At 30.5% G+C, this 24,876-nt stretch overlaps 1 non-coding gene and 1 pseudogene across 2 annotated transcripts; one reads left to right on the top strand and one right to left on the bottom strand.

Annotated features, from left to right (window-relative positions):
* Positions 1-1,383: 1,383 nt before the first annotated feature.
* TRNAE-UUC (transfer RNA glutamic acid (anticodon UUC)) lies at positions 1,384-1,455 on the bottom strand. The gene has a single exon. It is a non-coding gene; the product is annotated as a tRNA-Glu (tRNA).
* Positions 1,456-15,750: 14,295 nt separating this feature from the next.
* Positions 15,751-22,848, top strand: LOC100776448 (auxilin-like protein 1; annotated as a pseudogene). The gene is made up of 8 exons (XR_001385519.3): positions 15,751-16,414; positions 17,064-20,542; positions 20,624-20,699; positions 20,806-20,900; positions 20,990-21,055; positions 21,144-21,233; positions 21,512-21,688; positions 22,070-22,848. The product of XR_001385519.3 is annotated as an auxilin-like protein 1 (transcript).
* Positions 22,849-24,876: the final 2,028 nt, after the last annotated feature.

Below are 24,876 nucleotides of genomic sequence, written 5' to 3'. Positions count from 1 at the left end.
ATGAAAGAATGGTAGGGACTTGGATGAATTGAGTGTTTGACCTACCTTTTGAACAATTACCGTGAATCTAATTCAGAAAAAAACTTGAATGATAAGGAGAAAAGGAAAGAAAAAAACACCTTGGAAACAATCTTTACTTGGTAGCAGGAGTGAGTAAAAGTGTAAAATTAAATATAAATCAATGACACATCAATAGTTTTATGATGTTATGATTGAAGACAAAATATAAGAGGAGAAAAAACTTGAGAGAAACCAAAAGTAAGTGTCAAAATGAAAGGAGGAGCCAACAATAATGCATTAGAGTAGTCAAGACTTATGGTTCAGAAAAATAGGATTTTACATGAAGATATAAAAAGAAAATCAATATAAGTAAAATGTGCCATTTGATTTGGCCTTGCCTAAATTGGTTTTCATAATAGGAATCAAGAAATGATATCGAACTAAAAAAAATATGCATTTTCGTTTGATTAGTTTTTTTTATTTTTTTTAAATGGTTTGATATATATTTTACAATGGTTTAATTCAATTTTGAACACGTCTACCCATCAACCATGGAAGATTGATAATAATAGTAAAAGCATTATACAATTTGGTTGTCATAATAGGAACCATGAAAACAAAATGAACTACAATATATATATATATATATATATATATATATATATATATATATATATATATATATATATATATATATATATATATATATATATATATATTGCTTTTTTGAAATGATCTGATTCGATTTTGAAAGATTGATATAATAATCATAGTAAAAACATATGCCAAAGTGAAATCGAAACTAAATAATACTAATTAAAATGTGAAATCAAAACTCTTAATAAATAATTAAAAAATGAAAAAAAGGAACAACATATTGGATTGCAATACATGAAACAAATAATAAATTAAAAGACAAAACATGAATGCAAGTAAAAATGAAAAGAAATAAAAAAAAAATTACATATCTAGAGACATCAACTGTGGGTTCATATTTGAGATATACAAAGCACTAGAAAATTTCGATTTTAGAAGAGATCCCCGTCTTAGGTCTCTGCCGATTCTTTTGGTTACTGACAAAATTGATAAGAAAATAGATAACCAAAAAATAGGTCTCTACTTCTTTAATTCTAGAAATTAATTTGTACATTCCTTAAGAAATAAAAAGGGAGGTGCTAATAGAATTACTCAAAGACTTTCCGTGGAGGACAATGTGCTTTTATGAGAGTAATGGGCCATTTTAAGGCATGGATGGATCTGTGTTAATTTGCTAATTTGATGGGCACTATCTTTTACTATTGGGGCTATTGGCTAATAGTTGGGCCAATAAATCACACACACAAAAATGCTGAAAAATAAAGATAAAAAGAATATTGGAAAAAGTTCCATTGCCGGGAATCGAACCCGGGTCTCCTGGGTGAAAGCCAGATATCCTAACCGCTGGACGACAATGGATTAGATGTTAATTTGAGGAAATATAACTAAATTAACTAATTTATAATCACTTCTATATTATGGCACTTTTCTCTTTAAAAAAATGTGTTGTTTGTTCGGACTTCGGAGACTCAAAGAAAGTGTTATGCCACTCTCAGACCACCATGGCTGACCAAGGAGTTTCATTATTCACACCATTGAAAGAAAATAATCAAATTTATTCTCAAAAGCACGAGAGATTTATAAATTAGTCTTAAAAATAAAATTTAAATTTAGTTTTTAAATATATAAAAAATATAATAAATTAGTCTCGTAAAAAAATTAATATAAATTAAATTCTAAATTTTATAATTTAATATGAAATTAGTTATAAAAAATATTATTTATTGTTAAATTGGTCTTTTAATATTATAATTTAATGATAATATATTCTTACAAATTTATCAGTTTGACTAATTTGTTATAATTTGTGTACATTCATAAATTAAATTTGTATTTTCATTTCTCAGAAATTAATTTATTAATTCATTATACTTTTAAAAACAAATTTAACTATTTATTCTATATTTTAATTTTAAATGGACCCAATATTCAATCATTTTATTGCTTCATGTTATAACATTGCGCAAAACAGAGGACCTAGTCAAGTCATCATCGTATGTATCCGTTAATAATGTCTTTAATAACGTGTTCCCCAACAAAGTTCTAGATGTTTATGCTTTACCTAAAACAAGAAGGAACAAAAATGTTTTGCACGTATTACATTATTTGAAAGTTGTGAAACAGAACCTGTACTCCTAGTTCACATAGTTTATAAGCATCAACCTACGGAGGCAAGGATCTGCAATTAAGTACCAACCAAACTTGTATTATTTGTGTCATTTCTTACCGATAATAATCTTGAATATGCAAATATGATAAATGTTGATTTTCATAAATCAATTATAAATCACTCTATGCATAACCTTATTTAAATATATATAGTAAGGTAATTGACATCAACACTAGTTAAAAGCCTGAAAGTCCCCATACTTTGATCAATAACTTGATATGTATAATTTTTTTTTAAAATAAAATAAAATGTGGCCGGCAATTTAAAAACAAAAAAGGCCTAGGGTGGAATAATTGATTATTAGAAGATTTTCTATATATCTATAAGATTAATTATGACTAAGATTTTTGTGTATGTATTACGTTTTCTTACGTGGATAGGAGTGGTGTGGTAATATGATTAATAGTCGCATTATTAAACAAAAAGAAATTGAGCATGATGAGTCTCTGAATACGAGCTTTGGTATACGTGAGTCAATATAAAAGTAGACGACACAAGGACCCCCCCCCTCCTCCCTTTTTCTTTGGTTTTGGTTAAGTGGACCATGTTATCTTCTTGATTTCTTGAATTCAAATCTTCTTAAACACTAATACTACTGTAAAAAAATAATAATCATTTGACTTAATTGATGGAATAATCGCTCCTTATTTATATATTATAATTTAATTTTATTTTTAGATATATGTGATTTAAGTATTTTCTGATATATTTTCGTATATCTATCATTTATTGGATTTTCTTGGTGCCTGAATAATGAATGAAGTGTGACCCATTTGGATTAACATTGAATTGAATATGTTATGATAACCTCTTAGAATGAATAACGTGAAAGATTTAATCCAATTCCAAAAATTAATTCAAGGATAAGGGTTATTTCTTATTTATATATTTTAATTTGATTTTATTTTTAGACGATGTGTGACTTGAATATTTCTCATAATCTGTACTTATAAAAAAATATGTTAAAAGATATTAATCTTTTAAATAAATTTTAGAAATTTGGGAATTGATTTTTAGTTTTTGGCCGAGAAATATTTTATTTTACACAAATCACAAAATGACGGAACAACCACAAGGACGGAAAGCTCACTGGAATGTGATTGGTCACCAATGAAATAGCAAGAAACTGTTTGATTAGATTTGAATCTTACTTTTCTTTAGTTCTCTTTTCTTTTCTTACACAAGCTTAACAGCTTTGAATCTGTTGAGTTACTAAAAAGAAGAACTCTTTGAATCTTAGGAACATGAAATTATTAAAGAATTCGTTTTAATTATTAAAGCACAAGAACTAAGAATGAGTAGTGCAGAAAGTACCTTATATAATATTTAAGAAGAAGAAAAAATAGTATTTCATAGTTATTAGAAATTAAAATAAATTTGATATATAAAATAAAAACATGTACGATTTTTCATATAAAACTTATATAAAATATTGCCTAATGCCTATGAAATTTTGAAAGTGGGTGCCTTATTATATGGTGGTTGATTGTTGATGCCTTGACGGGTTATTGGGAGGCAAACACCAAAGTGACGATAAGATTTAAAGAAGCCTAAGGTTATTTGACGGGTTATGGTATTCAGAATTTCAGATTCCGAAGACTAGGTTCATTCTTTTTAGTGTACCTGTGGTCCATGCATGTTGTCTCTTTTAAACTTCAAATATAATAATCCAAATTCATAGAAAAAATTATCTTATATATTAAACTTAAATATAAAAAATTTAATTATTTTTGTTATATTTAATGTTATTATTCCTAAAATATCATTTAGTTAATTTTAATTCTATTTTAAGTGAATCCTTTATATTTATAATAGTAAGTTTCAATGAAAAATATTTAGAAATAATCTTATTTTTTTTACTTGAGATAAGAAAAATTAAATAATATTAATTAATTTTTTTAATTAATGTAACATTAGTTATTTTTGCTTTTATATATATATATATATATATATATATATATATATGAATTCAGAGAAAGTATTTTTTTATTTTTTTATTTTATAAAATAGTTTAGTAATTGTAATCAATGACATTCTTAATTCACCTAAAACAATTTTATATGGACACATAAAAAATTACAAAAGTCCTTAAATAATATTATTAAACTTGAACATTTATGAACTTTAGTTAATAATGAGAGATGCAATGTTAATAATCATATGGTATTTTAATTGATTGTCTATCAAATAAATTAGTTCAAGTAGAAGAAGTCTCTAATTCCTTAATTTTTCTTTTGTCTCTCTGCTATAGATATTTTTCAGTCCATTTTATCAGACACTAATTATACTCATATTAATTGTTGTACTAAAAAGCTTTTACCCACGACAATAATTTACACAAAATTTCTTGTTAATAGATCGTTCCCATGTGTAAGCGCATGCTGTTTATCCAGTGCATTCAATGCTGACTCTGATTCCTAAAACAAATAATTTTTTTTAAAGGCGAAAGTTATAAATTAGCTAGGTATCTCTACTAATATATATTTTGTTAATATATGTGGTCTTTCATGCTTTATAAAACTAATTAATGACAATATCTTTGTTAGTGAACTTAAAATTTAAAGTTTAGTTGTTTTATCTTTCAATGGTTAAGCAAATCCGTCAGGTTCTAGTTTCTTAATGTTTAAACATATGATTATATGCCCAATCTCAAGACTCACGTCTATGCAAAAACCATTAATTGCGTTTAGCGCTTGCCATATCTTGGAAAGATTGTCTATTAATTAATATAGGGTAAGAAAATATTGAAAAAAAATGTAAAATTAGTCTAAATAACATAATCACGATCTACATTGAAAAACATATACTATAACACAATTAACGGTATTATACCTACTTATATGTTAAAGAATTCTTTAGCAACCGGCATTAAGTTTAATGTTAGGCAGAAGGCAGCAGGGAAAATGGCATGATGTTTCATGTCTGCTTATTAAAATCCCCGGAGCAAGAAAACATGCCATACTAAAATCTTTCGTTAAATATTAGTATATTGCAACCAAAGAAAGCAACGCGTTCCTTTCCTTTTGAATTCATTCACTCAAATCATGATGGATGCTTTGTAACCAAAATTGAAATTTGGATAAGCATACTACCAAATATAAAATTCAGATAGGCAATTATAGATGTGTGAACAGCTAGAACTGATTAATGCCATGGATTTATATTATATATACTTTTAGCAAGTGAAATTATCTCTGTAATATATCTCTATTACCTCATTATGCAAGTCCCTAGTTCAAATCAGCATTATCTGAAAGCAACCATTTCAGCTAGTGGGGTCCCTAATTCTCATCCACTCAGCAATGGATACAGCTCTTGACATCTATTCGAGACAGTTAGGGTTCAAATTTAATGCTGGAATATCCTATCAACATCAGAACCTTCTCAAGGTGATATTGATATACCCCAATATGGATATGAAGCATGTCAATCCTATAACAATCTATTTTGTTACAAATTTTGCCAAACCACCATCTACCACCTTCCATCGATATATTGCCAGCTGCATGCAGCCTCTACCATTTCAACTCTCTCATTTAATGTTCCTTATCTTATCTAGTTATATATCCAACTGAAATATAAAAGGTTCCTTCCCAAAATTGCTTTCATTTTCGTCCTCCCCTCTTAATTTTAATTAGTGATTAAATTAATTATTTTCTTATATGTTAGAGATTGACTAATCATATGTTAAAATAATGTATATAAATAGAGGGTAACATGCATAAAAGTAGACTTACCTAATAGGAGAAATAATTAAATAAATTAAAATTCATTCAAACAAATAGATAAATATAATATATCAAATTCATATAAATATTTATAATTATGTGTTTTTTTTAAAACGATTCAAGAACATATAGATAGAAAAATATATTTATATAGAAAATATCAATTCCACATGTCATATCAAGGTTTGTTTTTTACACAAAGACATAATTAAACCCATGTACTCAAAAAGAAAAATGAATAATATTTAAATATTGTCTAAAAAGAAAAATTGTAATTATCTTCACAATAAAACTATAAAAAAAGAAAAATAAAATATGTCTAAAAAGAAGAATTATTTTCAAACAGAACATTAAATATATTGATCTTTTGTTTAACAAATTTTACAAAAAATTTATGATTAAATGAAATTTTAATTTAAATTTAAAATAATTTAATGTTTTAATCTAATATATTAGTTATTCTCATTCTTATATAAGATCATTTTTATATGATACTCTCTGTATAAATAGAAAATAATCCTTATTTTATGAATTAATTTTTGAAATTAAGTTAGAACTCACCCAAAGTTATAAGATTATAACCATAATGCCATATTCAAAAATCGTTTTCAATTTGGTGTCCCTATTTTGTGCTTACGTGATTAATTGAGTATACGAAACATAATGTTTGTGGTGTGTCATATTTTTCAAGATGATATATCTGTACCACTAATTGTGTTGTTGAATTCTAGAGTACTATGGGAATAATCATAATCATTTTCTTTTTTATATGAAGTAATAAACATAATCTTGGTTCTACGATCATGGCGCATAGCGCGTGTGCATATTAGATGTACATAGAACATTATATAATTATTTAAACTTATTACTCAAGTATTCATTGAATACACATTTATAGCCTTTTTAGGATACTTCTTCTCAAGCATATTTTCCTGTTTTATATTGGTTGGACGTGACTTCGGGAAGATTATTTAGGCCAAACATTTTTTTTCTCTAAAATTTTATTTTAAAGTGCCATTTCGGATGATGATTGGTAGAAAATGTGGGTTTATCATGATATGTGTATGTACTAGCTCTATTCTATGGATCACAACTGTTTTAATAAGAATATGAATTAAAACTTTATTCAATATGATCTTAGTGTCATCTCAGCAACCACTTTTGCCGAAGTAGCATTCATATATTCTATCGCCAAAAGCTTGCTGAAAACAAGATGACTACTCGAATATTGGATAGTGATAGTAATTCTTTTGTTGTATGCTGATGTGACTATGATTCTTTAGTGGAAAGTGATAGTAATTCAATACAATAATTACTCAATGTGAATCTGTGATACCAAAACAGGTAGAGTAGAAAACTAAGGTCCGAAGGTCGTTCGGAGTGGTGGTTAGTTTCTGATTTTCTGTTTTAAAATGTTGTTTCAAAATGAAATTATGTTCAACAAAAATAGATTAAGTTAGTATTTTCTTCTTTTTAAAATAATTTCTCTTTTTAAAAACAATAAAAATAGATTTGTGGGTTTTGTTGATGGTTTTACTTTAACCCTCTAATACTTTTATGTCATGTTGCTCCCTCTCTCTCATCACCAGTTGTCTCTTATTGGTCATGTGTATAATTTTCTCTTTTTTCTTCCCCTCATCGATCACTATCATCATTTTCTCTTCGTCTCTCTCTCTCTCCCTCACGTATCCACCCTCACTCTCACCACTACCACCACTGATCTAAGTTCTGTTGCTGCACAAATCCCATCATCGCCCTCTTGCAATGACTACTTTGTGTTTGGTTTTGAAAACCCTAATAATGAGTCTCTGATAAATCTCATGTTTGCCATGAATGAATGAGTACAAATTGAAGAGAGAAAGATGGAGAAAGGTAAACTTGTCAAATGAGCAAAAATTTCTCATTATATGAACACATTGTGTCTTATATAATTGATGCTAATAACTAATTAAACTAATCTATATCTCTAATACCCCTCGTAAGTTGGAAGGTGTTGAAAACACTTCCGGCTTGGAGAAGATAACATCAACATCAAATGAAATGAGAATAAAGTCTAAATAATTGAAATATAGCTAAATATGCCGAAAATACATTGGCCAAAAACTGTAGCTTCTACAAATCTTCGATCAACATCGACTTTCTCAATCTTCTTTTAAGAGTTCAAAGCAAGCATCAAAACTTAACCATCAAGGAAAATTTACAATAAGGCCATTTGAGAGAAGCTCAAATCATCAATCCATGAAACTATCAAAGTTTAACCACCAAGTAGAAACTATACCTCAAAGTTTAACCACTTGGCAGAAGCAACAAGGCTTAACCATCAAGGGCAAAAGCAAAACAACAATTCAATGATTAACCATCCATAGCAAAAGCTTAAACAATGTTTAATCACCATGGACAGAAGAAGCTTACATTAACAAAATAGAAGAATCACAAAAATTATCAACAAAAAAGTTTAGTTATTTTTATGAGTTTAATATGTTAATAAATATGCAGGACTAGAAATTCATTTTGGACAATTGAACCTTCTCAAATTGTTTCTTCTTAAGAACTAAAAATATTTGTGCTAAAATAATAGATGCCAAGAAGAACAAGATACCTTGGACACGTAACAGATCTTGAAGTACTATTTCCACATCTCTTTGTCTTCTATGAGGACTTTTCAAAAATACTTTGGAAACCAACAATAATCAAGGTTTAACCACCCATGGTAAAAGCTAAAACAACACTTAACCACCATGGACAGAAGCAAACAAATGAACAATGTTTAACCACCACACATGGTAGAAACTAAAATCATTAAAACAAGTCAAAAAGACTGAAAACAATAAACCAAAACAGACCAAATATCAATGAAACACTGAAAAGATTAATCACCAAATAGTTGGTGTGCACCTTCCTGAAATAGTATAAAACTTCAAACAATAGTCAATACCTTCAAAATCTTCAAAAACATTTAATCAAACACCTTGTAGGCAAAAACTGGGCAGTGCTAGACATGGAGAGAATCTTACGCAAACTTCATTTTGTTGTGAGCAAGTTCTTTCAGTAAGCGGATTACTGTCTGCGGTGAAACATCATGTTGAATATTATTGTGTGTGTGTGCAATTTAGGCCTTCAAATTCAAAAGAGAAGCAAAATGGTAACGACTCTGGCTGCATTCGGAACATAGACACCTGAACTTCATTTGCAGACGTAAAATAGAGGTTGAAAATCATTGACGTGATGGAGCACGGTGGATGGAAATCATCGCTGTTGCAGTGGAGCATGATGACTGGAACTCTCCGGTGCGGCGACAGTGATAAATGTTTAGGGGTTTTGTTGTGGATGCGGAGAGGAATTGATTGGTGGTGGTGGTTTCACGAATCGCGACTCAGATAGGCCAGAAATCAAAGGAAAGGGAAAATGTTATGTTTTGTGTTTTGGATTTTTTTTGGAAAAATGTAATTGGAACACAAAAAACAGAAACATGAGAAGATGAAAAGTTTTGAAACAGACTCGGGTTGGCACCAAGTGTGTTGTTTTGGCTAATAAAGGACCTATCATGGAGGATGGAGTTGAGGAGGATGAAGACAACGAAGATGAAGAGTATGATGATGATGACTACGAGAGTGAATACATGAAAAAAAAGAAACAAGCTGCCAATGGCACTGTGAATAAACATGACAAAGCTGTAGAAAGTTCTTGCTTTGATACCATGATAAATCTCATGTTTGTCATGAATGAATGAGTGCAAATGAAAGAGAGAAAAATAGAAAAATGAGAGAGAAAGATGGAGAAAGGTAAAACTGGTTAATATTGGGATAATGTTCAAATGAGCAAAAGTCTCTCATTACATGAATATATTGTCTTATATAATTGATGTTAGTAATTAACTAAACTAATCTATATCTCTAATAAAGTCTGACATGGTTGTCCTTGTAGAGCGTGTCAAGCAAGATGCAAAAGTCATGTGGCAACATTTTGGTTTTTGATAACACGTGGATGTTGTGGAAGGCGCATATATATAACTTGGCACATGAGGTCTATAAAGACAAGGTGATGTTGGTCCATCTCGATGATGGGTTGCAAGCAACGTCGAGGCAAACCTAGGAGAGGGTGTAGGAAAGGGGGGGCGGGGGGGGGGGGGGGGAAATGGAGAGGGCAATTGTGGAGTTGATTTTGAAATTACATTTCAAATTGGATTTTGCAACAATTTTCAAAATCAAAGTTGAAATTAAAAATTAAAAATGAAAACTCAATTGATCTTTGAATATTTCAAAATTAAAAATTACCTCAACAGAACTAAATTTTCATTTTGATGTGTTACTTGTATGTATGTATTTATTTATAGGAGAATATGTATATCACTGTGTGAACTTTTATTAAAGAAATCTATGATGTATAATTTATTTAATAAACTTTACTTTTTCTTGAAAGGCAAAAGATGTAAATATTATTAATAACACCCAGTTTCAGCAGTAAGAGGTGCCAAAACCAAGCCAAAAAACCACTAGTACTAAATAAACTCTACTTATTTAGAATTTTTTTTATTATTCATTAACATATATTTCGATACTTTCAACTTTACCATAGAGGTAGTTGTAGACATAATACCGCTGGAATGGAGGTTGAGGGTCGGGTGTGTCATGTGTCTGTGTGTGTAAAGGCATAGGTCCAGTTTATAATTTTGCATATGACTAATTTATGGTTTTGGTTCATCGTGGGACTACACTTTGGTGTATTAGCGCTGTATATTAATGTATTGGTGCATATTAATTTGCATTTAGTGTATATTGGTGCTGAACATGTTCTGCATTTGGGTGCAATTTGGGACTCCATTTGTTGGTCCCATATATATCCTACGTATTAGTGGCTATATATAGCATTTTTTTTTTATAACTATTATGTGATGCATTTCTGGATTACACTTTTGTGCATATTATCTGTGCCTTTATATATTATGCATCACATTTTCGGAATTAATTAATTTTGGTGTTGTACATGTAAAACATAAGACTCTGCGTCACATTTTGGTTAACTGCCGTTTGAGTTTAACAGAAAAGTTGGTTTTTCTAAAATTAACCAAACGTCAAGAGTTTCGTATTAATGAAAGTTCTTTGAAAGAGTGATCTTTTTGGAATGTATATCTCACAAGAAAGCAAACTGGAATCTCAATTCATTTTTTTATGCTGGAAACATCACAACCCTAATGTCTCCCTAGGCTTTACTTTGTGGGTATCTAATGAAATTAAACTTACAATACACCTAAAAGCTCACTGATGTATAAATTATTTCGTATTGTCAACATTTGAATTTTGAACCATGTAGTGCCATATTGCTTACTAGTAGATAAATTAAATAAACCCACATGGTGCATAGAACACAGTGATAATTAGTGATTGAGAAGGTAAGAGAAAAAAATTAAATTAGAGAAAAAAATTTCTCTTTCATCGTATAGCAACCTCAAACAACGACCCACTCGATCGTCACCACTTTTTTATTTTTTAAATGCTGCCTGAATGGAGCCATCTTCATTCATCGGATATTTTGAGGAATCACAGGAAATTTTCTTGTGAAAAAGCACTATTCACGAAAATTTACCAACGACAAGGGATATAAATTGTTTTTAATACTAGTTTTGAATTGTTAGAGTTAATTTTTTGCAGTGTAAATCAATAATAAATCATTATTAATATGACTTATAAAATAATTATTACAAAAATTAATAAATTTATTATGTATAATAGTTTGTATAATTGGTTGATAATATATATATATATAAAGTTATTTTATATTGTAGGTGTATAGATTTTTTTATTATTTTATTAGGAAAAATATTAAAGATGAAAGTGTTTTTGCAAAGTTAGTCCTGAATGTGTTTACTTCAAAATATACCTACATGGGATTTGTTTCTGGATAAATTTTTTAATTACCAAAATATAGAGAAAAAACTTATCCCGCATTTATATAAAGTAATAAAATGATTAATTTCATATTTTTGCATGTCATAATTTCACCTTTAATTAATATTTAATCTCAAAAGAAAGGATATATAAGAAATATTTATTTTCACCTGACAAGAATTCTTCTAGGTGATTAAAATAAACACTTATCCTCTTTACTATTTACTATCTCATTATCCTTTTAATGTTTCATTCATGTATGTATTATAATTTTTCTCATTCCCATAAATTTTGTTCTCGCACCAATTTCATTTACCGTCAATATGTTACTTATACTCATCTTTTAATAGACAATTTCAACAGTTTAAATAATAATGTATATTTACTCTTATTATTCAATGTTGATCTTATGATTAGTAGAATATTTTATGGTTTATGCATGTTATACTTAATTTTATTTTGCATACTTATGTTAATTGACAAGTATTTGAGGAAAATATTTCCTAATCAGAATTTCAATCTCTCTAAATTTGTATTTGGAGTAACAAGGTGATTGTCAGACTCTAAATTTATTAGAATATCATTTTAGTCTAATCAATTACATTTGTCAAGTGTGTTACAGGACAGTTTTCTTATACATCAAGTGTTCTACAGGGACATTTTAATAATAATTATTTATATTTCTAGGAAAAGAATGTTAAACAAACATATCTTTTAATTATTTATAGACACACAGAAAATATTTTTAATTATTTTTAATAGTGAACCAAACCTATTTTTTAAAATATGCTTGAGAATAATGTTTTCATGTTTTATTTTAAAGAATAATATTATCAGGACTAAAAAAATTATCTGAAAAATAAATGCCCATATGATTTTTAATTTAAATTAAAAAAATAGTTTATTATTCATTCAGAAAATTTTAGGAAATCCAGTTCGTGCCAATTAAAAAATAAATAAAAATCGTCCAATGTAGCAATATTGTACTGACGAACTTTCAACTCAGTATAGTTTAGACGCAACAAATCTCACTCCTACGTTGTATCAGTGCGTCACCTTTGTCTCTATGCTTCAAAATAAACTGGCACGGTCTCTTGCTTTTGTTTCGTAGCAAAAACAAAAGGTCCCCTAGATTCCCACCAAAATAATCCAACAAACAGCACAGTTGAAAATTGAAAATAGGTTTTTGATAATTAACCATTTTTGCGTAATGAGGATTTACAAACAAACATTATTTCATTTATTCGATTTTATGAACTTTATAAAATCAACCATACACAATTTTAACTTGTAAAGTGCATATTTGGGTCGATTTTCAATGTTCCAAAATCATTTTTTTGCGATAATAGCAATTGGCTTTTTGATTTGTTTTTAGGGTTGTTTGTTTGAGTTTTTCTTAAGAAATTCATATTATTTATATATCATAATCTTCTCATAAAGTCAAGTGTTTTTTTAATTTTTTAATATGTGTTATAAATTTTTATACTCTTTCAAAAACAAATCAAATAAAATTAATATTGACTTCTTTCTTAATTAGTTAATTAAATAAAAAAAGAGATTTTTACTTCTGTAATTCAATTAATCAATATTTAAACTTCTTTAAAGAAATTAAATATGAAATAATGTTAATTTTTAAATCCTCATTGCGCAAATTTTTCTTAATTAGAAATTTGTTTGATAATTTAAAACTTTAATTTTTTTAAATATCTATAAATTTGACCTAAAAAAATCTATATATTTATATCTATCATCATTAAAATAATTATTGAGCAGTTAAATTAATTTTATTTAATATTCTTATAATTTATTTTTTATAATCATATACATGCATTGCATCAAATACTTAATAACAAAATAATCCATAACAATACTATGAATATAAAAATATACATGTTCCATTAAATTGCAAATTTTGTTCAATACATATAGTTAAATACATCTTCATCTACAAGCCTTACATAGGTCATAGATAATCCAAACATTTATTAGGTGAGCCTCTAATGCATAGCGAGAAATCGAACAAAAACAACAATCACAAATCAAATGCCATCGTTCATCACAATGTCATCACAACCACCGGCTATGCGTGAGGACCAAAGCAAATTTAGCACCCAAAGTTCAGTCTCTCTCTTACAGAAGGTAAAAAAAAAAAAAGAAGAGGGTTAATGAATGATAAACTTTTTTTATAACTTAATAAAAGCTAAGGTAAAAATAAAATGCACATATTTCAAGTGACAATTTGGACAATACATACTTTGTCCATAGCATATGTCTTTCACTTTCACCACATAGATTTGCGAATTTGTTTTTCATGTGTCATGTCGTTAAAAGAAAATAAAAGACACTTAATGAAAGGATTAAATTGTCACTATAATTATAAAATTATGGACTAAATTAATATTTTTATAGTACATAAACTAAATTGATAGCGAGTGTAAAGAATGAGTAAAATTGATCATTTATCCTTAAAAATATGTTGAAGAATTCCATGGTGATAAAATAGTTTTAATGAAATAAAACTTTTAAAAATTAATTTAATACTTTTTCATAATTTTTAAAAGTTTAAATAATTAACGTATACGATAAAATGTTATATTCAAACTTCAATCAAAACACTTTCTTATATAGTTGATATATCCAGGTGTCAGGTGTGCAAAGAGTTTTATTAAAATCATTTTTATTATATACTGATAATACATTATAATTTACACATAGCTTTAAACAAAAGGGACCGAAATAAGGTCTAAAGTAATCGAAAATAAAAAATATAAATAAAATCACTTTTTTTTGTCTTTTAAATTAATTCAAAAAACAATATATTTCTCTGCAATGTTAGAAGATCTTTTACGCGTTAAAGTAGCAAGTATGTCTCCATCTTGCTAACGTTAACCTTAACAACTCTTCACCTTTCCCGCGTTGTTAACGGCAACCACTTTCATTTCCGTATTTTAATTATTCCAATCAATTACTTTATTCTTTAAAATTTTGGGACCAAAGAAAACGAAAAAAAAAATAAAAATCGATGCAACATCACATCACTTTTTATTTTAAATTAATGATTGTAATTTTAGTCTCGGACTCGGTCCCCTACTCTTTTTTTTTTTTTCATTTGATTTGGCACGTTTATTTCCTCTCAAATTTACTTTTTATTTATTTTCTTTTAGAAAGTCTCTTACTATTTTAATCAAAACATTTTAGTCCAATATTTAATGAAACTACTAATACCACACTATTGTATGTCTACGTAAACAATTTGCAGCCATATCAAGTTATCGACATTTCCAATATAATATTAGAGGTAAAGCTAATGAATAATCAAAATAAAGTTTAACTATATCAAATTTTAATCTTGAACCATTTGAACAATAATATAAATTATAAACTGTATAGTACATGCATTATTTAGTAGTAAGAGAAGTATTGACAATATAATATATTATGTAACACATTCTAGATTAAAATATATTATAAATTATAGAATTATGACTAAATTTATTAAATAAGAAGTCTAATTTATATTAAGTTTCAATTCATAATAGTATTAAGGGAAAAATTGAAATAAAATATCAAATTCAAATCTTATAAGAAAAGAGAAATCAACATATCTTATTCATTAAGATGAATAATTTATATTATATGATTAAAAAATCAATAAAATGTAGAGTATTATTAGACTTGATTTTTTAAAATAACATCTCAACTCGAATCTTATAAGAAAATATTATTAAATTTTTTTTACTAAAAATAATCAATTAGATTCTCGAATGAGTAATCATCATTATTAAAATTAATAGTTACTCTTTAAAAGTAATATAATAAAAACACCAGAATATGGTTAAAAAAAAAAGTGGAGTATTATCATTTCTAATTTCCACATAATGCTCGTTGAAATAATGGAGACCAAATTTACAACCAGAAATAGAAAGGTCTGTTTGGTCATTTACGGCCACCACCTTTTCCCATTCGTTTTCAATTTCATCACTCGTTTTTTTCTCGTCCTCCTCCTCTGACGCCGAACAGTGTCTGCACTCACACAGAACCAGAGCGCGCAAGAGAGAGAAACCAAAAAGAAGAAGCGAGCGAATAGAGAGAGAGATAAATAGAAAGCGAAAGCGTAAGAACAACACAACAACCCTAACGTTTCTCATGGAAAGCGTGGCGCATTCTCGGCAACCACCACACAAGAAAATCACCACCGGCGCCGGCGGTTTCCCAGCGGAAACTCTATACGACCACGTCTACGGCGGTGCGGCGAAGTTCTCCGGCGGCGGCCACCACCACTCCCTCTCCCCGCGCTTCGAGGACTACGGGGAAATTTTCGCGAGCTTCCACGCGCCACGCGCCTCCGCCATTCCGGTGTTGGATCTTCCGGCGCTCGACGCTGCCGGCGAGGTTTTCTTCGACTTCCGAAACGCCGCCTGCGACTACTCCGAAATCTTCCGCGGCTTCGACGGCCTCAACTTTTGGCTCTCCTACGAGGACTTGTTTCGCGGCAGCGTTTCCGAAGAAGACGATGAAGAAGAAGAAGAAGCCTGGTACGAATGAATGCGATCGTGGTCTTAATGTTTGCTTTTTTGTTTTACCATTTGGTTCTGAATATTTGATTAATGCATGATCCGTTTAGTGTATCACATTTTGTTTTTGTTTGAGTTTTTGCAGTTTAGTGTTAGTGTATGATTTTAGTTTCGCCGTTGAAGCGAGGATTTTATGAGAAGTAACGCGAACTATGGTTCTGGTTCTGGTTATTTCGCCGTTCAATTCGAATATGCGATGATTTATTTCTCTGAGAAAATTCGTTTTCTTTTACAGAAACAAATTGAAGACGCCGAGTTTTTTTTTTTTTTTTTGAAGTTTTAATCTTACCCCCCCCTCCCCTGACTAAAACAGGGATGGTAAATGGTAATTATGGTTTCGTCGATTAAACGGTGAATTCTTTGGATTTCATACGTGTGTGTGTGTGTGTGTGTATATATATATATATATATATATATACTTTTCTGTATATGCCAAATGCTTTTTGTCTGCTTTTCAATATTTTTGTGCGTATTTGTAGAAGTTCTTCACTGCTTGATTTTGGTTTCTTTATACCTATTTTTTGAGCTTTGGTTTCTATATATATTTAAATTCACTGAGATTGAAATTTTATATTGCAGTGATGTAATTGTGTTCTTTCATAATCTGTAGGTCACCAGTGGAAACTGATTCATTTTCTGGAGACTTTGACCATTTTGGAATTAACGAAGGGATGCCAAATGGAGATCATTTGCGGCCTTTTGATGGAAGTACAGAGTTCAACGTTTCGTATCATAAGGTTGATGGTTCAAGCAATGAAGATATGTCAAAGGGGAAAACTCATATAAGTCAGCTGCGCGCTGATCCTGAATTCACTCATGTATTCGACGAAATCATGCACTTTCATAAGACTGATCCTTCCTTACAGGTTGTTGATGATGTTGACCTTGATATGGAATTTAATGCAAGCCAGGCAAAGAGAAACCATCTGAGACAAACGGACTCATATCCGGGTAATTTTGATTCTGGTGAACAGGTTCTTGGTAGTGATCTAGATCTGCACGATGGATGCAACAGAAATGGTTCTCATTCCAGTGAGACATTCGTAACTGTGTCTGACATCAGCCTCAGAACTCTACCCTCTCAAGTGCCACCGCCTTCTCGCCCACCACCTGCACTGGATGCAAAACTGGGGCACACCAGTGGATTTTGTTCAAACAATGAGTGGGTTGATTCTGAAGAGACTCTAGGTGACACTTCGCCACCATTCCTTGATGTGGAGGTTGATACAAATTCATCTACTGCTGCTATCAAAGAAGTCATGCATAGACCTGAAGCAAAACATAGGAGTGCTGAAGAAGTGAAGGAGAGAAAGAAGGGGTTTTTAGAAAGCAATGTAAATTCAAGTTATGATGTAAAAAATAGTGAAGCAAAGATGAGTATGAATATAAGTATATTTAATAGTTTGAATGATGAGGGAATGCAGACAACTTGTGATCAGAGAATTGGCAAAAAGAAAGTTTCTGCTACAGATGAAAGGCAGAAAACTAGGAAGGCTACCCCAGAAACTGTGGAATTGTTAGAAGGGGAAAGACTTCAAAACATGTTTGAGGAAATGCACATCAAGGAATCCAGAGCATCTCAAGAATCAGATAGAAGTACCGGAGTTGGGATGTGGAAAGAAGCAACTGAATTTTTTGAACTGGTGGGAACAGTAGAATCTGGAACAGTAATTCAGCCCATAAACCATAGTAATACTAAGAGTTTGGTACAAGATACCAGAACACATGAGTGTGGCAAGAAAGAGCGAGAAACATTTAACATTAAAGAAGAATACAGAAATGTTAAAGAAGTTGTAGAAGGTTATCAGCTGGAGGAAAGCAAGAAGAAATCGAAAGCAGGAAATGGGGCTTGTGAACAGGGAAAAAACATTAGGAAATCTAAATCATCTAACGAGGAATGCAGGCAGAGAGAGCATGTGAAGAATGAGGAAATGGCCGAAATCTTTGAGCTTGAAAAGAGTGAGAAAGCAAGAATGGTCCACTTGCATGGAAAAACTGAAAAGAAAGTACCTAAGGCTGACCAATCAGGAAGCTTAAAAGATGTGTCTGAGAAACAATGCAAGGAGCATAAACGAGTAGAGAGCGAGGAATCAAAAGAGATTGATAGGCAAAAGCTAAGTGAAGTTCAGTGGAGCACGAAGCATATGGAACATGAGAAAAAACTAAAAGAGGATGAACAGAAACAACTGAGTATGAAAAGGCTCAAGCAGTCTCAGAAAATGGAAGAGAATGGAAAATTTCACATAGAAGCTTTTGCTCTTGGAGCTGCAGAGAATGAGCAAGGGGTGAAAGGTTCTTTGAAGCCAGAAATATTTGAAAGATCAGACGAGACCTTTAATCTGGATAGCTACAAGGACAATTTGACTTGCAAAAGCGAAAATGAGATTGTCCTTGAAGCTAAACAGATTCAGAACAAGAAGGAATTGAAAGAAGCGTGTAAAAATGAAGTTGAGAAAAGCCTCAAAGGTTCTTTTAAATTGGAAGAAAATGAAGGCTTAAAGAATGCTCTTGAGCAGGTAGATAATGGAAAGGGACTTAAACAAGATTTTGAACTGGAAATGAATGAGAAAAGAACTAAAGTGACTTTTGAGCTGGGGGAAAATGAAGCATGTGAAAGAGATCAAGGGTAAAGAGAAACTTAGTGAGATTTGTGGTGGGTATAGAAAAGGAAACAGACTAAAAGATGTGGGTGATGACATGGGGGTTCAGAAAGTTCTGAAACAAGCTCCAGATCTACTAAAAAATTGTGGAAATGAGGCTCAAAGGATGAAAGAAATTGAGAGCCCATCCGGCCAAGCATTTGACAGGGACGCAGTTGTGTATATATCATGTGAGGATGGTCTCTCCAAGCAATGTCAGAGGATGCTCAAAGATGCTAACAAGAATGGAAAACATAAGGGATTGGACAAAGCTTTGGAACAAATGGAAGGTAACGGAGAAGGGATAAACATGAATTTTGCAAAAGAAACCAATGAGACATGGAAAACAGAGATGGATGACTCCATTCATGAAGAAAATATTCGAAAACCGGAGGTATGTCAAGGCCCTATTGCTGACCAAGAAATTGGAAAGACAGAAACTGACTGCAAAGTTGGTGAAAAGAAATTGGAAAAGGTGTGTGTGGAAAATCCAAGGGATAACAGGGGAAAAGGAGCTTCTGAAATGTCCCAAGGAGAAGCAGAGCATTCAGGAAAGGTGGCTTGCACTGCAACAAATTTCAATGGTGATGAGCATAGTTTTAGTTGTGAACAGACATGCACTGAGAAAACTAAGACTGCCCCTCAAATGGAATTTGATGTTCAAAGTGGAGAGAGGAAAATTGGTGAGAGAGAAAATACTAAACAGCATGTGAATGTTGCACTAAACCCCGAAGAAAGCAGGGACCAAATGCCATCAAGCCAAGGTGATTACAGAAGGAACACTGTAGCTGATGAACCTGCTGCAGTGCAAGAAGTGGGGAATATCCAGAAACCTTCTCAAAGGGCTCATGTATCACATTCCACCAGAAGCAAAGAGAAAAATCTTAATGAAACTTCTGCCTCAGTAGAGAAAGATGTTGAGAGGATAAGAAGAGATAGAGAGTTGGAGAAAGATCGTCTCAGAAAGATAGAAGAGGAGATGGAGAGAGAAAGGGAAAGACAGAAAGACAGAATGGCTGTTGACAGTGCAATGCTAGAGGCTGAGAGGGAAAGGGAAAGAGAAAAAGATAGGATGGCGGTTGATAAAGCAACTTTGGAGGCTCGTGATAGAACATATGCTGATGCTCGTGAGAGAGCAGAAAGGGCTGCATTTGAGAGAGCAACTGCAGAAGCTCGACAAAGAGCGCTGGCCGAGGCCAGAGAAAGACTTGAAAAGGCATGCGCTGAGGCCAGGGACAAAACATATGCTGATAAGGCAGCTGCAGAAGCCAGATTGAAAGCAGAGCAAACTGCTGTAGAAAGAGCAACTACAGAGGCTCGAGAGCGTGCAATGGACAAAGTTAAGGTTGATAGAGCTGCATTTGAGTCCAGAGATCGATTAGTAAGATCTGTCTCTGACAAATTTAGTGTTTCTTTCAGATATGGTGGGAGACAGGGCTCTTCATCCTCAGTAAGTATCCACAGATCCACTTAAATCTGCAAGTGATAAATTGCATAATTGCCTACTGAGTTTATAACAATTACATGGCAGGATATGCTGGATCCACATTGTCAGAACTCTAGCTCTTTCACGCATTCCAGATATCCATATTCCTCAGTTTATGGTGGTATGTGATATGTGAAACCCCTGCAGTACTTTTGTATAAAAATTCAATCAACATTTTACTGCTTCCACTTGATATAATCCTAACCAGTATTGTCCTTTACTTGAAGCTTCCTCTTTTACTGAAAGATCAGAACGAGAAGGTGAATCAGCTCAGAGGTGTAGAGCTAGACTGGAGAGGTATCGCCGAACAGCTGAGCGTGCAGTAAGTTCTTCAACCTTGTTATGTTAATCATACATAAATTGTACTTACAGAATAAATGAGATTGACCATGAGTTTTTTGGGAATGTAAGGCAAAAGCTTTGGAAGAAAAGAACATGCGTGACCTTGTAGCCCAGAAGGAGCAAGCTGAGAGAAATGTGAGCTTATATCCAAACAGTTATTCATTTTAGCTTCTCAATTGTTGTTTACACATTTTGTTGCTTACTCCAGTGTGATACTCTGCAGAGATTAGCAGAAACCCTGGATACTGAAGTCAGGAGGTGGTCAAGTGGAAAAGAAGGAAATTTGCGTGCATTACTTTCAACCTTGCAATATGTAGGTTTTTGTATTCTGAAATAAGTCAAATAACTCATGCCCCTCCTTTCTTCTCTTACCCCCAACTTCTTTTCACTCAACACTGTAAGGGGTGACATTTGAAGGTCCACTAAACAAGTCTCAAACAGATGACACTAAATTGGTGGCTTAATCCTGATTTCTGATGTTCTTAACTTCCTTTTTACCATCTCTTTCTCCCCCACTATTTGGAACATTTCCTTATCTTGATTAACTAGACTCTCCATGTTGTTCCTTATCTAATTTTTTCATCTTGTCAGATTCTTGGGCCTGATAGTGGCTGGCAGCCAATCCCACTCACAGACGTCATTACTTCTGCTGCTGTAAAGAAAGCTTACAGGAAGGCCACCCTTTGTGTCCATCCTGACAAGTTACAGCAACGTGGAGCAAGTATTCAACACAAATACATATGTGAGAAAGTCTTTGATCTACTAAAGGTATGTCTTGCATGGCATCTTTCAGTTAATTTATTTATTTGAACCGTCTGCATAGGGGGATATTTGCCAGAGCAAACCATAATGCTGTTATCTATCAAGTGAACATGCAAATACTCAAACATGCCGATAAATGCTCATGTGCTTGGTGAGGTTGGTATCTGGCACCTTTTACCAAACCTCCTACCCCAAGCTTGAATGTCAATAAATGTAAACTATTTTGTTCTTTGTTTCTTACTTGGCAAGATGATCTATCCAATAACCCCTCATTCTGATGATAAAACGTTCAAGTTGCATGGAGCATCTTAGTCCATAGACTTTATTATGAACGACCTCTTATTTTGGCTTTCTTTGTTTTGCTTTTTTCCCCCCTTCAATATCCAGGAAGCTTGGAACAAATTCAACTCAGAAGAGCGATAGCACACACTGTTCTGTTTTTTAACATTCCCCTTTGCAAGAGAGCAGTTCCCTTACCTAGCAATATGAGATTCTGCAGATACCTCGTTATTTTTATCATTTTCCACGTTCTGTAATATTATTATTCCCTGAATATTTATATGTAAGAAATATTCATCCTACTTATAGCAAAAATTAAAAAGTAAATACATACAAAAAAGCATATAGGGGCTTGCATTTATATGACCAACAAACTTTTTGGAATTCCTGTTCTGAATCTTAAATCATAATATATTTTAAGGATATAAAACACCATGAATCTGCATGGAATTGGCTGAATGCTTCTGGATTTCAGCTTAGTCTAGTAAGACGAAAATTTATTGATTGCACTTTTGATCATTCTTTCATTTCTAAATATTAGTTGCTACCCAGAGGCGTCAACCGAGGCTGGAGCGTGGTGCTACTTTCTAGCGTTTGTGTTGTACGATGGACCATAAATTACCGAGGGATTGTTTTGTAAAAGGGGTTGCTAATGGCCCCAACCAAGTTACTACTGGTCTCTACCACGGTTCAAAAATTTCAAATCTATCATCTATAATACACAGTAGAATTATGTTTCCTCAGTATTAAGAAGTGTAAAAACTGGTGTTCAGCGGAATTGAAATTCAGTTGTATAGTATACAATAGAATTTTGTATATTTTTTTCACCTCCTTGTATGAAAAAATTATACAATAAAATTATGATTCTAGTGGGATCTTTGTTGAGACAACTGGTGTAACTTTTTTTGGTTTAAAATACAAATACAAATTTGTTGTGTATCTCAATAAAGAGCACAACATAATTGCATTTATGTTGTTTCTTTTTTTGTTTACAATTTTTTATTAGTTATAAATGAAAGTTATTTTTTTTTGAGTAATCAAATTAATTATAATATAATTTATCTTTTTAATAGCATTCAATATTTTTTTAATTAAAATTAAGTTATTATTTATAAAGATAATCAGAATTAATTTTAGTAATAATAATCAAATTAATTCATGATATTAATTTGATTACAGTTAAAAAGAATAATTTATGTTACCATTAATTTAAATTTATATAAAAGATAGTTTATGTAAAAATTAATTTGATTACTATAATACTATTACATTTTATAATGTATATTGTCTTAATATAATTTGTATAAAAATTAATTCAAGTAAAATATAATTTTTTTACAAATAACTTTTCATGAAAAATACCTAATTAAATAATTTTGTTGTGTAATTTTTTTTTTATCTCTAAATATATCGGAATCATGATTTCGTTATGGTATACAAAAACATAAAAAAAGAAATGAAACTTCCGTTATTAAAAAAATATAATAAAATTATGATTTCAGTATGTTTACAAAAATTTAAAAAAAAACCTTTACTAGCGTGAATGCAAAGAGTGAAGAGAGGGGAGAGAGGAAAAGAAAAAAGAAAAGAAAGAAATGAATGAAAAAAAAGGAGAGAAAATGATAAAATAAATGAAGGGAAAGACGGAAGAAGGAGAGAGTGGTGGGATGGGGAAGGGTTGGTAAAATGTTTAAAGTGTATTTTAGTAATTGCACTTCACTAATAGGGGTTAAGAGAAATTTTATAGGAGTCAATAATAGTACCCTTTGTAAAATTGCTTGCCCCTTATATAACGTCTGATCAAACATACTTGGGTTGGTCATTTCATATGATTAACAATAGAGTTCGGTCATGTGAATCAGTGTCAATTAAGCATCTTACATAATTATATTTTATTTTCCACTTTTTTATTTTTTCCATATGAATGCATATAAAAATGATTTAAATCAAAGAGGACAACAAAATTATTCCATTTTAATGATAGTATCTAAAAGAATTTTCTTTGCAAAGTTAAAAATATATATTCATCTTTTAGCTATGAAAAAAATGTATTCGTCGTCTTATTTTACATCTGATCTTATTTATAAGAATAAGTTGTAGTGTAAATAGGACCAGAGGCGGTAATTTGAGGGGGGAAATTAGGTTCAGCATGGTTATCTTTTGGCTTTTGCTTTAATAATAGTAATAATAATAATTATTTATTTATTCTTAATTTTAGTTTTTTTTTTTGCTTACTAATTTTCAAAATTTATTTATGAAAATAATTACACGTTTGAAAATTTAAATATTATTATTTTCATATTTATTAACTTATTAAAAATGTCATCAATTATCTGTATTTATTATTAATTTTTAATATGCTATTAACTATTACATTCTATTGTTTCTTTGTAATAATAATTGTATTGTTACATACTAACTATTTCAAATTAATGATATTTAATTAATTTTTATTATCTTTTATGGTCTAGATGTATAAGGATATATTAACTTATAGCATCTTATGATTGACATTTATAAATAATAATAATAATTATTATTATTATTACTATTATTATTATTATTATGCAATTTGTATTATCAATTTAATTATTTAAATTATTTACGATAAGTTTTAGAATATATTTTAAAATTAAAAATATAATTATTAAATTGATTGCGTTAATGATAATTAGTAAATTATTTACATCGATATCATGTATTTTATAGAACATAAATTAGTCAATTGATAGCTAAAAATTATCATTCGAAAATTGATTTGAGTAGAAAAAATAAAGATTTGTAATAAAATTATTCAAAATATGATTGATACAAAAAATAAAAATTATCACAATAATAAAATATCTTCATATTTTATTGAACAAATATAATATAAAAAGTAAAATTTTTAATACAATAGTTATAAAAGAAAAAAA

This window comes from Glycine max, chromosome 16 (assembly GCF_000004515.6).
Source record: "Glycine max cultivar Williams 82 chromosome 16, Glycine_max_v4.0, whole genome shotgun sequence".
NCBI lineage: Eukaryota > Viridiplantae > Streptophyta > Magnoliopsida > Fabales > Fabaceae > Glycine > Glycine max.
Note: the sequence above shows the minus strand (reverse complement) of the source record. Positions and strands in the feature narration are given on the sequence as shown.